The following is an 11,607-nucleotide window of genomic DNA, read 5'->3' on the forward strand; positions in this document are numbered from 1 at the left end:
TTTTTCAGTCCATTAGCATTCTGTAGTCACCGAGTTCTCATTGGCCTGTTTTGGGGTCTTACCCTTTAGGGTTTTCCCTCCCTACACACACACACACACACACACACACACACACACACACACACACATATATGTATGATATATATATGTTTGTGTGTGTGTGTGTGTGTTTGGCAAACCTTGTGGTCCCATCGAGCCAGCTTAATATTTGTTGGTGTTTAAGATGACCCCGCTTTGAAATGAAGATTCTACCCCAAGCTTTGGTGGTAGTCTCCCATGTGGCTTCATGGAGATGTTACCCATGAATAAAGCCCCCCCCCCCAACCCAATCTGCCAGTCCCTTTTGTTCATTTATTTATGTTATTGATTGTTCTTCCTTAATACGGTCTACGAATAAAAACAATAAAAGGAAAGAGAAAGACCAGCAATGGCCATCAATTCGTTGTGCAGTATCACAGAGTAAATACGGTGCAAACAACACTAAAAGGGGGAAGGGAGTTTGGTGGGGGGAGGGAGATAGAAGGGGAAAAGGGAGGAGATAGGCTCCAGCAGAGCTCACTGAGCATATACTTTATGCAAACTGGGATAGTTCAGATGGTAGAGCATGAGACTCTCTCCCTCAGGGTCGTGGGTTTGAGCCCCAGCAGTGGTCAAAATATTCCTGCATTTCAGGGAGTTGGACTAGAAGATCATAGCATCACAGAGTTGGAAGGGATCACAAGGGTCTACCCCTCCTGCCGTGATGGGTTCTTTTTGCCCCATGTGGGGCTCAAACCCATGACCCTGAGATTAAGAGTCTCCTAGGGACGCGGGTTAAACCACAGAGCCTAGGACTTGCTGATCAGAAGGTCAGCGGTTCGAATCCCCGCCTCGGGGTGGGCTCCCGTTGCTCGGTCCCAGCTCCTGCCAACCTAGCAGTTCGAAAGCACGTCAAAGTGCAAGTAGATAAATAGGTACCGCTCTGGCGGGAAGGTAAACGGCATTTTCGTGTGCTGCTCTGGTTCACCAGAAGCAGCTTAGTCATGCTGGCCACATGACCCAGAAGGTGTACGCCAGCTCCTTCGGCCAGTAAAGCAAGATGAGCGCCGCAACCCCAGAGTCAGGCACGACTGGACCTAATGGTCAGGGGTCCCTTTACCCTTTACCCTTTACCTCTACCCTTACCAACATAGCTATCCCATTGTCCTCAGGGTCCCTTCAAATTCTATCATTCTAAGTACTGATCCCCAATGCCATGGTGTTTACTCTTAGTGCTGCCTGCTAAAAGCATCTTTTTTTATATGCTGCAAAATGAGTTAGGTATTCTGCCCATTGAGCAACCGGCTGGGACAATTGTTTCTTCCAGTGTAGTAAGACCAACCATTTGGCCAGCAACAGGCCACGCAGAGTCCAATTATGTTGCCCCTCCATCAAGGGCCACAGCTCTGGAATATAATTGAGTATAGCATGGGCATCTGGGAAGTTTAGGGATTTTTCCACGACCAAGTTAATATTGGCAATGACCTCTGCCCAGAATAGAAGAGAAGATGATGATTTTGGATTTGATAGCCTGCTTTATCACTATCCAAAGGAGTCTCAAAGCGGCTAACATTCTCCTTTCCCTTCCTCCCCCACAACAAACACTCTGAGGTGAGTGGGGCTGAGAGACTTCAGGGAAGTGTGACTGGCCCAAGGTCACCCAGCAGCTGCATGTGGAGGAGCGGAGACGCGAACCCGGTTCCCCAGATTACGAGTCTACCGCTCTTAACCACTACACCACACTGGCTCTCCACTACAGGGCATGACCAGATCATATGTCCTTTGGCGATCTATAAAAGTTCACATCCTGTACACAGCATTCCCCAGAGTTTTGATATTGATCCTATTACTACACATCACACACTTGCAGAGATCAAACTTGCAATTTTAAGTGCAATTTTAATTAAAACAGCTCAAAGACTTATATCTCCTACACACAAACTAATTTTCGAGGGGATCTGTACTGCACTTTTTATTTTATTTTTGGCTACATCCAAATGATGTTCAGTTTTACACATGAATCATACAGAAATGTCAGTCTCACTAGCAACCAACTGAAGTGGGGCGGGGGAGAGTCAATCTTTGGTGGCTAGGTATTTTCCATCACATTAAATGAGGTTTTTAGAAAATTAAAATATATCTGAATTTCTAAAGGATCAAACAAAACGTTATGATGAACATTTCTGTACTAAAAAACCTAATGCAAACTGCTTTCAATAGATGCCCTAATTAATGATACCAGTAGAAAGGAAAGGTAATAAAGGAAATAGCATGTATAGAAAATTGATGTAGACACCAGAATTGCTATATTTTATTAAACAGGCTTTTGTCTTTCCCTGATGTAATTTGCTGGATGATGATATTAACAAAAAGCAATGATATATAACAACTATACAGTTCATATTCTGGCTGCTAATGGAAATTCTTCCTCAATCTGAGGTTTATTAAATTTTGCAATGGAGCAACTCCTTCCTAACACCTTTCCCTTTTGCTGCATCTGCCTCTTCTATCCCCCCGAATTGTGCTCAAGCCATTCCAACTCTGCAGAACACACTTCTCTGCCTAGGATGAGATTGCCCTTGCTGCTCTCCATAATCATTGAAGGGAGAGATCAGCCAGACCTCCACATCCCCTGCTACCCCCTGCCTCAAAACATCCATACTTTGGGGCAAAGCATGTAAATAAAAGAAATCAAGGTTCCTGGAGTTTGTGGGTGGGGGGAGTGAGGAGTCCTGAGAGGGATGAACACCAGGGGTGGAGTCAGTAGGTGACGAACACCCAATTTTACCCTCCACACAGTTACAATTGCATGGAAGGAATCTCCTGAAAATGGCCACAGAACTGGCCAACTATCAGTAGACACTGTTTACAAGATACTGAGCTTAGCTACTGAGTAACATGGTCATACTCAAGCCTGGAAATGGAAAGTTTCTAGTCACATTACGTCTCTTAGCTGCAGTGTGAAACTCACTAGAGCCAACTCAGAACAAATGCAGCCTTTCTGATCAATTGCCTTGTGTCATCTCTTGTCTGAGAAGAGAACTGGCATATCAACTCGAGTTGTGTGATTTCCAGACATTTTACACTTTGTCGAACTTTCTAAATAAAATTCCAGTATACAATCATAAAATGAAATGCAGAAGGATTTCACCACAGAAAAACAACAACAAAACCTCAATATGACCCTAGCCTCTTTTTTTGGTAAGTTGCAAGTTGACAGGTACTAACAATTCAGAATACATACGATGAAGTGGTTTAGATCATGCTATCACAGCAACTGAGGGAGTTTTCTGTGTTTTAACAGCTCTTCTTGTTTCAGTTCTTAAATGAGAACAGCAGCAGCAAAATTCTCAGTTACACTTAAAAACAATCCGGTTGGAGGGAACAGTGATCAGGAATGAAAGATTAATCCATTGCCAGCAGTGCATCAACTGCACTGTTGCTGTCTCTGCTAAGGAATACACATAAGTACCTTTATAGTATGGGGTATCTTCAGACAGGTAAAGGTAACACTGTCCTATTTGTTAGACGGTGATTTATTGCACTCAGACACACCCAAAGATGGTGTGGTATGGTTGCTATAAACCGAGCCAGAAAGTCCCTGGTTCAAATTGAACCTTGGCTTTGAACTTGCAAGCAGCCTACAAAAAAACACACCATTATTTCCTAGCCTCTCCCCCAATGCCTCTCACAATAATACTCGACTTTCAGATCTGACTCCAGGTTTTTTGGTGGGTGGGTTCTTGGGCAAGATGCCTCCAGTGCTCTGCTCTGTATCTGACTCACAGCTGCCACTGTTGCCCATTGCTTCCATTCTCCTTTTGGCCCCAGAGAGACAGTGCGAGGCAAGTGGAAGATGCCAGGAGCCTCTGGGGGTTGGCATTGGTTTCCTTGCAGGGTTGTGGGCCCAATGATCCCCGATGCTGGGTGGATAGACTGCGCTACTTAAAGATGGGAGAACTACTTCTGAATGTTCCACATGTAAAACAAAGAAAGAAACTATGTCCCTGCAAATGGGAAACTAGTACAACAGAGATTCAGGTAGGTAGCCGTGTTGTTCTGATGCAGTCGAAATAAATTAAAAAATTGTCCAGTAGCACCTTAGAGACCAACTAAGTTTGTTCTGGGTATAAGTTTTTGTGTGCCTGCACACTTCAGATATGATAGTACAACAGAGATAAATGTTCTAGCCAGCCCCCTTGCCTGCTAGGCTGGATTTCTGCTTGGAGGGGTTATTGTTTAACATTGAGAAATGAGATCCTTTACCTGTATTCTAAGGTGGTGCAGCTGAAACACCTCCTCCTCCTGCCAAAGCAGAGGAGATGAGTATGAGGCAGAGTGGCCACTTTGAATGCAGGTTAATGCCAAATAGATGTGCACACAGAAGTAATTCCCTCTGAGTTTAATGAGACTTGTTCCTAGGTAAGTGCAAGTATAAGATTGCAGCCTAAGATTCTCTGAACATGTTATCTGGACTGTATGATACTACCTCTACCCACTGAACTGCTGCTCTGGCTCCACTGCATTATTATTTTAAGGGCTGTCATTATTGTGACTGCATTGTATCATGATATTGGGTGAGCTGGCTTTCTGTTGTTTCCAAATAGTTCCTTTACATTAGCATGATGTGATGGTGGAAATAACTTGGAATGCCTATGGCAGCAAATGTTAAATAAATGCACAGCATATTGTCTGTAGCATCGCACATGTCCTTGTTACAGTGGGACAACCCTTCCCTCGAACTCCACGGACCTTGATTATACGATGCACAATAGCTACAAAGCAAGCCCAAGAGGGCAGCCCTTCTTAGCCCTCCCATATACAAATGGCACAGACTGCGCCCGCCAATGATACAACCTGCCCTTTTCTCTATCTGCACTTTTCCCTTAGATCTCGAGTATATGACAAGTTTGATTTTTTTACAAAGTGATTTTGTTCCTTGATGTTTTTTCCCCCCTTTACGCAGAAAGAGGAAAAACAAACCCTTCATCTTTCTGTTGTGCTCAAGAGTGTTGATTGGGTCTTATCACTTCACTGTGGGGGTTTCTCCTCTTTGCAGCCCATCCAATCTGTAGGTTGACTCAAATATTTTAGCTACTTCGGAAAAGGAACTAACTTTGTAATTTTTTTTTATAAAAACAAAACAGCAGCAGCTACAACAGCAGCAACAGAGGGGAAAGGCGGACACTGTTAATTCAGTTCCAGTTGTTATGCCAAGAGTTTTAGCGTCTCTCTAAACTAAGGTGGCGCTGTGGTCTAAACCACAGAGCCTAGGGCTTGCCGATTGGAAGGTCGGTGATTCGAATCCCCGCGATGGGGTGAGCTCCCATTGCTCGGTCCCTGCTCCTGGCCACATGACCTGGAAGCTGTATGCCAGCTCCCTCGGCCAATAAAGCAAGATGAGTGCCGCAACCCCAGTGTCATCAGCGATTGGACCTAATGGTCAGGGATCCCTTTACCTTTAAACTAAGGATGGGTAAAAATATCAATTTCAGTTTCTTTGTTTCTCATTTTTCTAGTCTCATGTTCAGTTCTCTAAACTTTAACATCAGCTTGCATTTTTTTAAAAAAATGTCCTCATGAAAATTCATCAGTATCCTAGTGTGAATTTCTCCCACTATGCATATTTTCACAAAGTAATTTCCCTAATATAATGCATCTTTGCATGCTGTTTTCACCAATATATGCATCTCAATACACACTTTACACTAGCATATACATTTTTGTACTTGGCTGGAGAACTGTATTGCAAAATTTAGAGAAGTTTGAATTTCATGGCTGTGTTTCAGTTTGCACATTGTTTCGGGAAGTTCACCTTCAAATGTAGGCGGAAATAAATTTCTTCCCTGTCCCTGGTCAAAGCAGGAGTTATTGAATAGGTGTCACTTCAAACCAAAGGCTGGTATTCCAGTATTGATGATTATCATTCTGTTACCTCTTATCTTCAAGACCCTCACCCTGGTCTTTAGAATAGCCAAAGTCAGGAAGAAAGCACTTTAAGTGATCTCATTCCTGGCAGCACTACAGACATTTTACATATTCATTCCGCATGCATTAAGTCCCAGAGAACTTTGGTGCCGAGGGCAGGATTTCAGCTTTCTTAATATTCAAGATTGAACTTTCTGAAGTAGTGAAGATTGTTCAGGAAAAGAAGAAGAGCCATAACTTAATGGTAGAACACTTACTTTGCATGCAGCAGGTCCCAGGTTCAATCCCCAGTATATCTAGGTAGGGCTGGGATTTTTTTCTTCCTGAAACCCTGGAGAGCTACTGCTATTCAATGTAGACAATACTGAGCTAGATCAACCAATATAAGATGACTCAATATAAGATAGCTTGCTAGGATCCTTTCCCTTCCCACTATTTCCTGCCTCTTCCCCTATTCCTTCATGGTTATCGCCATCCCCTTTATTTACATACCACTTTCCCAAGATATGTGCAAAATGGCTCACAAGAATACTAACAAATCATCATTATACAGTGCCAATTAAATATAGTCATAAATAGATCGACACAGTCCTAAATAATAAACATGATTTTGAATCCTTACAAAACCATTGATGTTAAAAGGCAAGCCCTAAACACAAGAAAAGTATTATTGGCATCTTCTGCAGCAAGAGCGTTGGAAATTGCTGTCAGTCTTCACCCTATCTTCCTAGGCTTGATAGAAACAACCAGGGGCCAGATCTTGTCCGATTCAGCGCTCTCTAGGTACTTTCAACAGCAGCAGTCTTAGCCTTCAGAGCTGCATATTACAGCTGGAGTCAATCAGACCCCTAGCCTTCCAGGCCTGGTGGAAATGTTTGAATGAGAGAGCAAGGCCTTTCAGGATTCACATAACTTTTCCCTCATTTCATTCCATGCCACTTCCTACTGACTCTTGCTGTGGAGACAGCTGTGTGGAGTACAGTTCTGTGTGGCTGGTTCAGGTTCCACCAACACACAATTGTTCTAACTGGGCTAAGGTCATTTCCACACGACACACTGAAAGCACTAATGAGTCACTTTAATAGTCACGAGGAAACTTGGAGACTGTAGTTTGTTGCAGGTGCATCACTCACCGCTGCAATTCCCTACAACCTTAAACTCCAGTTCTTGGGAGTCTCCACAGCTGGGCATAATAGTGCTCTAGAAGCATGGTGGGCATGGGACCTACATATTAGGCCAGATTTTCTTTTGCTTTCCATTTGTCTTCTTTCCTTTCTCCTTGACAATTTCCCCCCTCAAGGGCGATGTCTTTTCAGTTTAAAGATACCAGCAGGAATGCATTGCTAGGGGTGTTGCATGGGCGGGGGGGACGCAGAGCCTCACAACTTTTGTGTCTAGCCATAGATGTCCTGCCACTCTTCCTCTTTCTCCTCCCCCTTCCCCACTTTTTAAAACTTTGCTTAAGCTGCAAAGCACACTGTCATAGTCCTGTTGCTGAGCGACAACGTGCAGAGCACGTGGAACAGGAGGCCAACTAACCGGAAAAGACTCTGAGGTGTACTTGCCTGGAGGCTGAGTCAGCATCCAAAGTCAGGTCCAGTCTTAGGGTCAGGCAAACAGCAATTCCAGGGGTCAGGGAATCCAATGACCATGAGTTCAAGGGTCAAGATGAGCAGGAAGCAGCAAGGTAGTACCAGGAACTACAGACGTTGTTACCGGCTTCTGACTGCTGCTGGAAGCTCTGCTTAAGAAGGCTGAAGCCAGCTGGTTCTCATCAGTGCCTTCTCCTCTGTGTCCTTGAAGGCTAATCAGCTGCAGGTGGAATTACTCCAGTTCCCTTCAGGCTGCTGTTCAGCTGGTGAAGCTGACTCTTAGCCCATGACACACATGCTAGTAAGAACTCAATGGGGAGTTGCTCTTTCATTTTGCCTGCCATAAATCCTGCCACTGTGCACATCAGAGATTTTTCCCTCCTCCCTATGTCTTACAAACTATTTTTCTCCTCTCCTATGACACCTTCTCTCAGTCTACATGCACATCTAATTTTTAACCTTTTGGGCTCTCTCAGTTGTCCACTTCAAGGCTGAGGCCTGGACTGTATTTGCAAGTCCCTTTCATCTTCTCCTTGTCCATTTCAGTACCTCACACAGCCACACTTGAGCTGTCATTTACGAACCAACCCTCTTTGCCCAACTATACAATGTCGTTACCATTTATTTTCTTTATTATTTTATTATTTATATCCCACCCTTCTGCCCAAAGGAGCGCAGTTATGAAACCACACAATTACTAAAAATTGACTTAGGAAAGGAGATGAAATAATTATGAGGGGAGAGAGGATCATCTTATAGACCGACAAATTTCAAATCTGGAAGTCATTCTTCCTACTTTAAACTATGGCTGTTTCTCTTGCTATACATGTCTTCAAAACATTTGAATATACAGAAAGCAAAGTGGAAAGAACTCAATTTTTTGAAGCAAATCATAAAGGCATCAGATATAGACATTGAAATGTTGTCTTGCTCCAGCCTTGAATCTTTGTGGGTCTAATGAGCTTTTGCCCCTTAAAAGTCAAAACAGTACTTGAAAACAACTGATGACTACTTAACATGTTTTGACTCCCTTCTACCTTTTTGGAACTCTGAAGGTGGGTCTCGCTGTCAAACACAATTCCTGCTTAGCAAATGCACAAGCAGCCTGCAGGAAGTTGCGTCCTCATGGAGTGCCCTCGCAAACTTCAAGCACATGTGGTTTATTTGTCAGGAACACATGTATATTTTCCCACTTTCTTTATTCCTCAACTCTCTCTTTTGTTTTGTTTTTGGAAGTTGGATGTCAGCCACATGGCAAGGTTATTCTGTTAGACAAGCTGGCAAATGCCAATGACAGGATTATAATTAAGTGCCAGGACATGGAGCCAACACAATTACTGTGCTGTTATTACGCTGTATGATGTGCTAAAGAAGCTCATAAAAATGCCGTAAAGAATATAAATCAAGGGGCATGTATACAATCAGAGAAGGAAAAAACCCTTTCTCTCATTTAGAGCTGACACCCAAGAAAGAAGAGATAACTTTAATGAAAGATATGCTTTTTTTCATTGACAGACCTTCCAGTCTCTGGGCACACTAGTTACATTTCATCTGTCACATCGCAAAATTCAAGAAATGGGAGCGCAGTTTCATAGCTTGCATTTCCTCAGCTTCTTTTTCACATGCCCGTTTCTCATATTAGCTTAGCTCCAAAAGAGGAACATAGAAGCAACCTTGTACCAAGACAGACCAATGACCAATCTAACTCTTTATGGTCTACACCAGGGTTTCCAAAACTAGGGTTTCCAGCTGTTTTTGGACTACAACTTCTATCCTCCCTGGTTAGCAGACCCGTGGTCAGGGATGATGAGAACTGTAGTCCAAAAACATCCGGAGACCCAAGTTTGTGAAACCCTGGTTTATACTAACTGGCAGCAGCATTCTGGGATTTCAGATGGGGATCTTTCCCAGTCTTACCTGGAGATACCAAAGACTGACCGAGGGACCTTTTGAATGCAGACCATGAGCTCCACCACTGAGCTACAGCTAGGAATGTAAGAAGGCATCACTTTCCATTCTGCCCTGTATTCATCACATGCAACACTGTTTCCATTCTGCTGCAGATTGTCTTCCACCAAAAATGATGTTATTTGTACTGCTGTCCATTGTGGCAACATTTTGTAACTTACGTAATTAATTACATAAATTACATTGTTGTTGGGTACCTTTATCTGGGTCCCAGATATCTGAAAGACTGCCTCCTTCCCTACAGATACTCTTGGGTGTTAAGGTCAACAGAGGAGGCCTTCTTGGTAGTTCTACCATCTGTAGAAACTTGAGTGGTGGTGGTCCAGGAAGGGACACTCTCTGTGGCAGCCCCTAAGTAGTAGCACTACCTCTCCACAGAAGTAGCTCTTCCACCTTCACTCTGCAGTTTTCATCAAATGCTGAAGGCCCTTTAACCTGGTTGTTGTTGACACCTGAGATGTATATTTTTAACAGCCCCAGTTTTCTTGTGATTGTGATACATTTAACATTGCTTTTAATGTTGTATTTTAAATGGTTGTGACCTGCCCTGGGTGAAGGGCAAGCAAACGATGATGATGTTAGCCATTGTGAGAATAGAATGGTGGACTAAATAGTCCGTTGGTTCATCTTAAGTTCTTATGTACTTAAACCTCTCAAGATGGCATAGGGTTGCCTTCAACTAACTTTTGGGTGCATTCACTTCAGTGGGTCAATTCTGAGTAAAAGTTAGTTGACTACAACCCCAGGTATCTTCTTCTGCTTTGCACAGGTTCTCTGAATAGAAGTGCCGCTTGGCAAAACACTCATAGAGCTGATACTAATATCCAAGGTCATCTGCAGACCCAAGGCGCTGTTCTGAAATATGCCTTACATAAAATTTTGTTTAATAATGCATGTTTACCTGTGCTATTTTCATTCTTCCTTATTCTCCAGATAAACGCTGAACCTGAAGCTCTTTCTTGTCAACATTTTCCTCAAGGCAACAAATTCTGGTACTTAATTTGAAAGGAAGGTTAGCTGAGCTCTTATTCTCCTCAGCAGAAGTTTCCGTTAAACCTAGAGTGAGTAATGGGTAACTTTGGACTGAATACCTCCATTTGGTAGACTACATCTTAATACAGACTATTAAGACAATATTGTAATAACGGAATTCAAATTCAGTTGCCAGACTCATGAAAACGTGTTGTAATGCTGAAGGAGAGCTGAAGGCCCCAGGATGTTTCATCTTTGAAATTTGGGCTTGTGCATATGGAAAACAAACAGGCTGTACAAACAGATAATCATCATAAGGTGCTCTATCCAATGCTGTCACTCTGTTGGTGCAAGAGATTTCCATGTGGAACTTCCTTTTCCTTTTCTGTCCCCTGCAGTCCTTTTGTGCCCTCAAAATTCACTTCAGTGGGTCAAGTCTGAGCTCTGGAGGACTGGGGTGTGGGTGTTCCAGAACAGATTTGGGGAGCATGGAGGTGAAAGAGAGGAAACAGAAGTCCTGTTGCATTAGCAGAACCCAGTCACATAGCACTGGATACAACAAAGTATCTAAGATTAACAAATATATGCAAATCAAATCAAAAGAAAATCTTCAAACATAAATCATTCACTACACTCATTTTTTCAATTATTTTTTTCTCCTTTTCCTGGCTTTGGCTGGGGGGAAGTCATAAGTAATGTTCCTGTCAAGATTCAAGAAGTGTCCACTATCTGCACTTTCTGGAAACAATTCAAGACATTTTAGTTCCCACCTGAAGAAATGGGTTTTTGCCCTGAGTGTCTGTTCTGTATTATTTTTGTTTTGTTTTAAATGTATCTGCTCTTTTTGGGTTTTGTAGTCTCAAAACGGCATACAAAAATGGATTTCCCTGCCCCTCAGTATTTTAAACAACCCTATAAGAAAGATACGGCCAGGAGTGTGTGCCGAAAGGGTCCACCATGTGCGGCTCTTATTACCCATGCATTACTAATCATGAGCAGAGCCATGGTTGCATGCAACTCAAGATCAAGGTAATTATATGAAATAATACCAAGTTTTAATGTACGTTATCTTCTGCATAGATGCCACTAACTTTGTGTTGCTTTTATCGTGTTTGTAGGTGACACTGAT

General features: G+C 42.9%; 1 long non-coding RNA gene across 1 annotated transcript in view; it reads left to right on the plus strand.

The window, feature by feature from the left end:
- LOC310709130 overlaps positions 1-11,242 on the plus strand; it is a 38,377-nt gene extending 27,135 nt beyond the window's left edge. The window contains exon 4 of the long non-coding RNA XR_014527332.1: positions 10,440-11,242. This is a non-coding gene — a long non-coding RNA (uncharacterized lncRNA). The remainder of the gene's footprint in view (positions 1-10,439) is intronic.
- Positions 11,243-11,607: the final 365 nt, after the last annotated feature.

This window comes from Podarcis liolepis, assembly GCF_965112155.1.
Source record: "Podarcis liolepis genome assembly, chromosome: 6".
Lineage (NCBI taxonomy): Eukaryota > Metazoa > Chordata > Lepidosauria > Squamata > Lacertidae > Podarcis > Podarcis liolepis.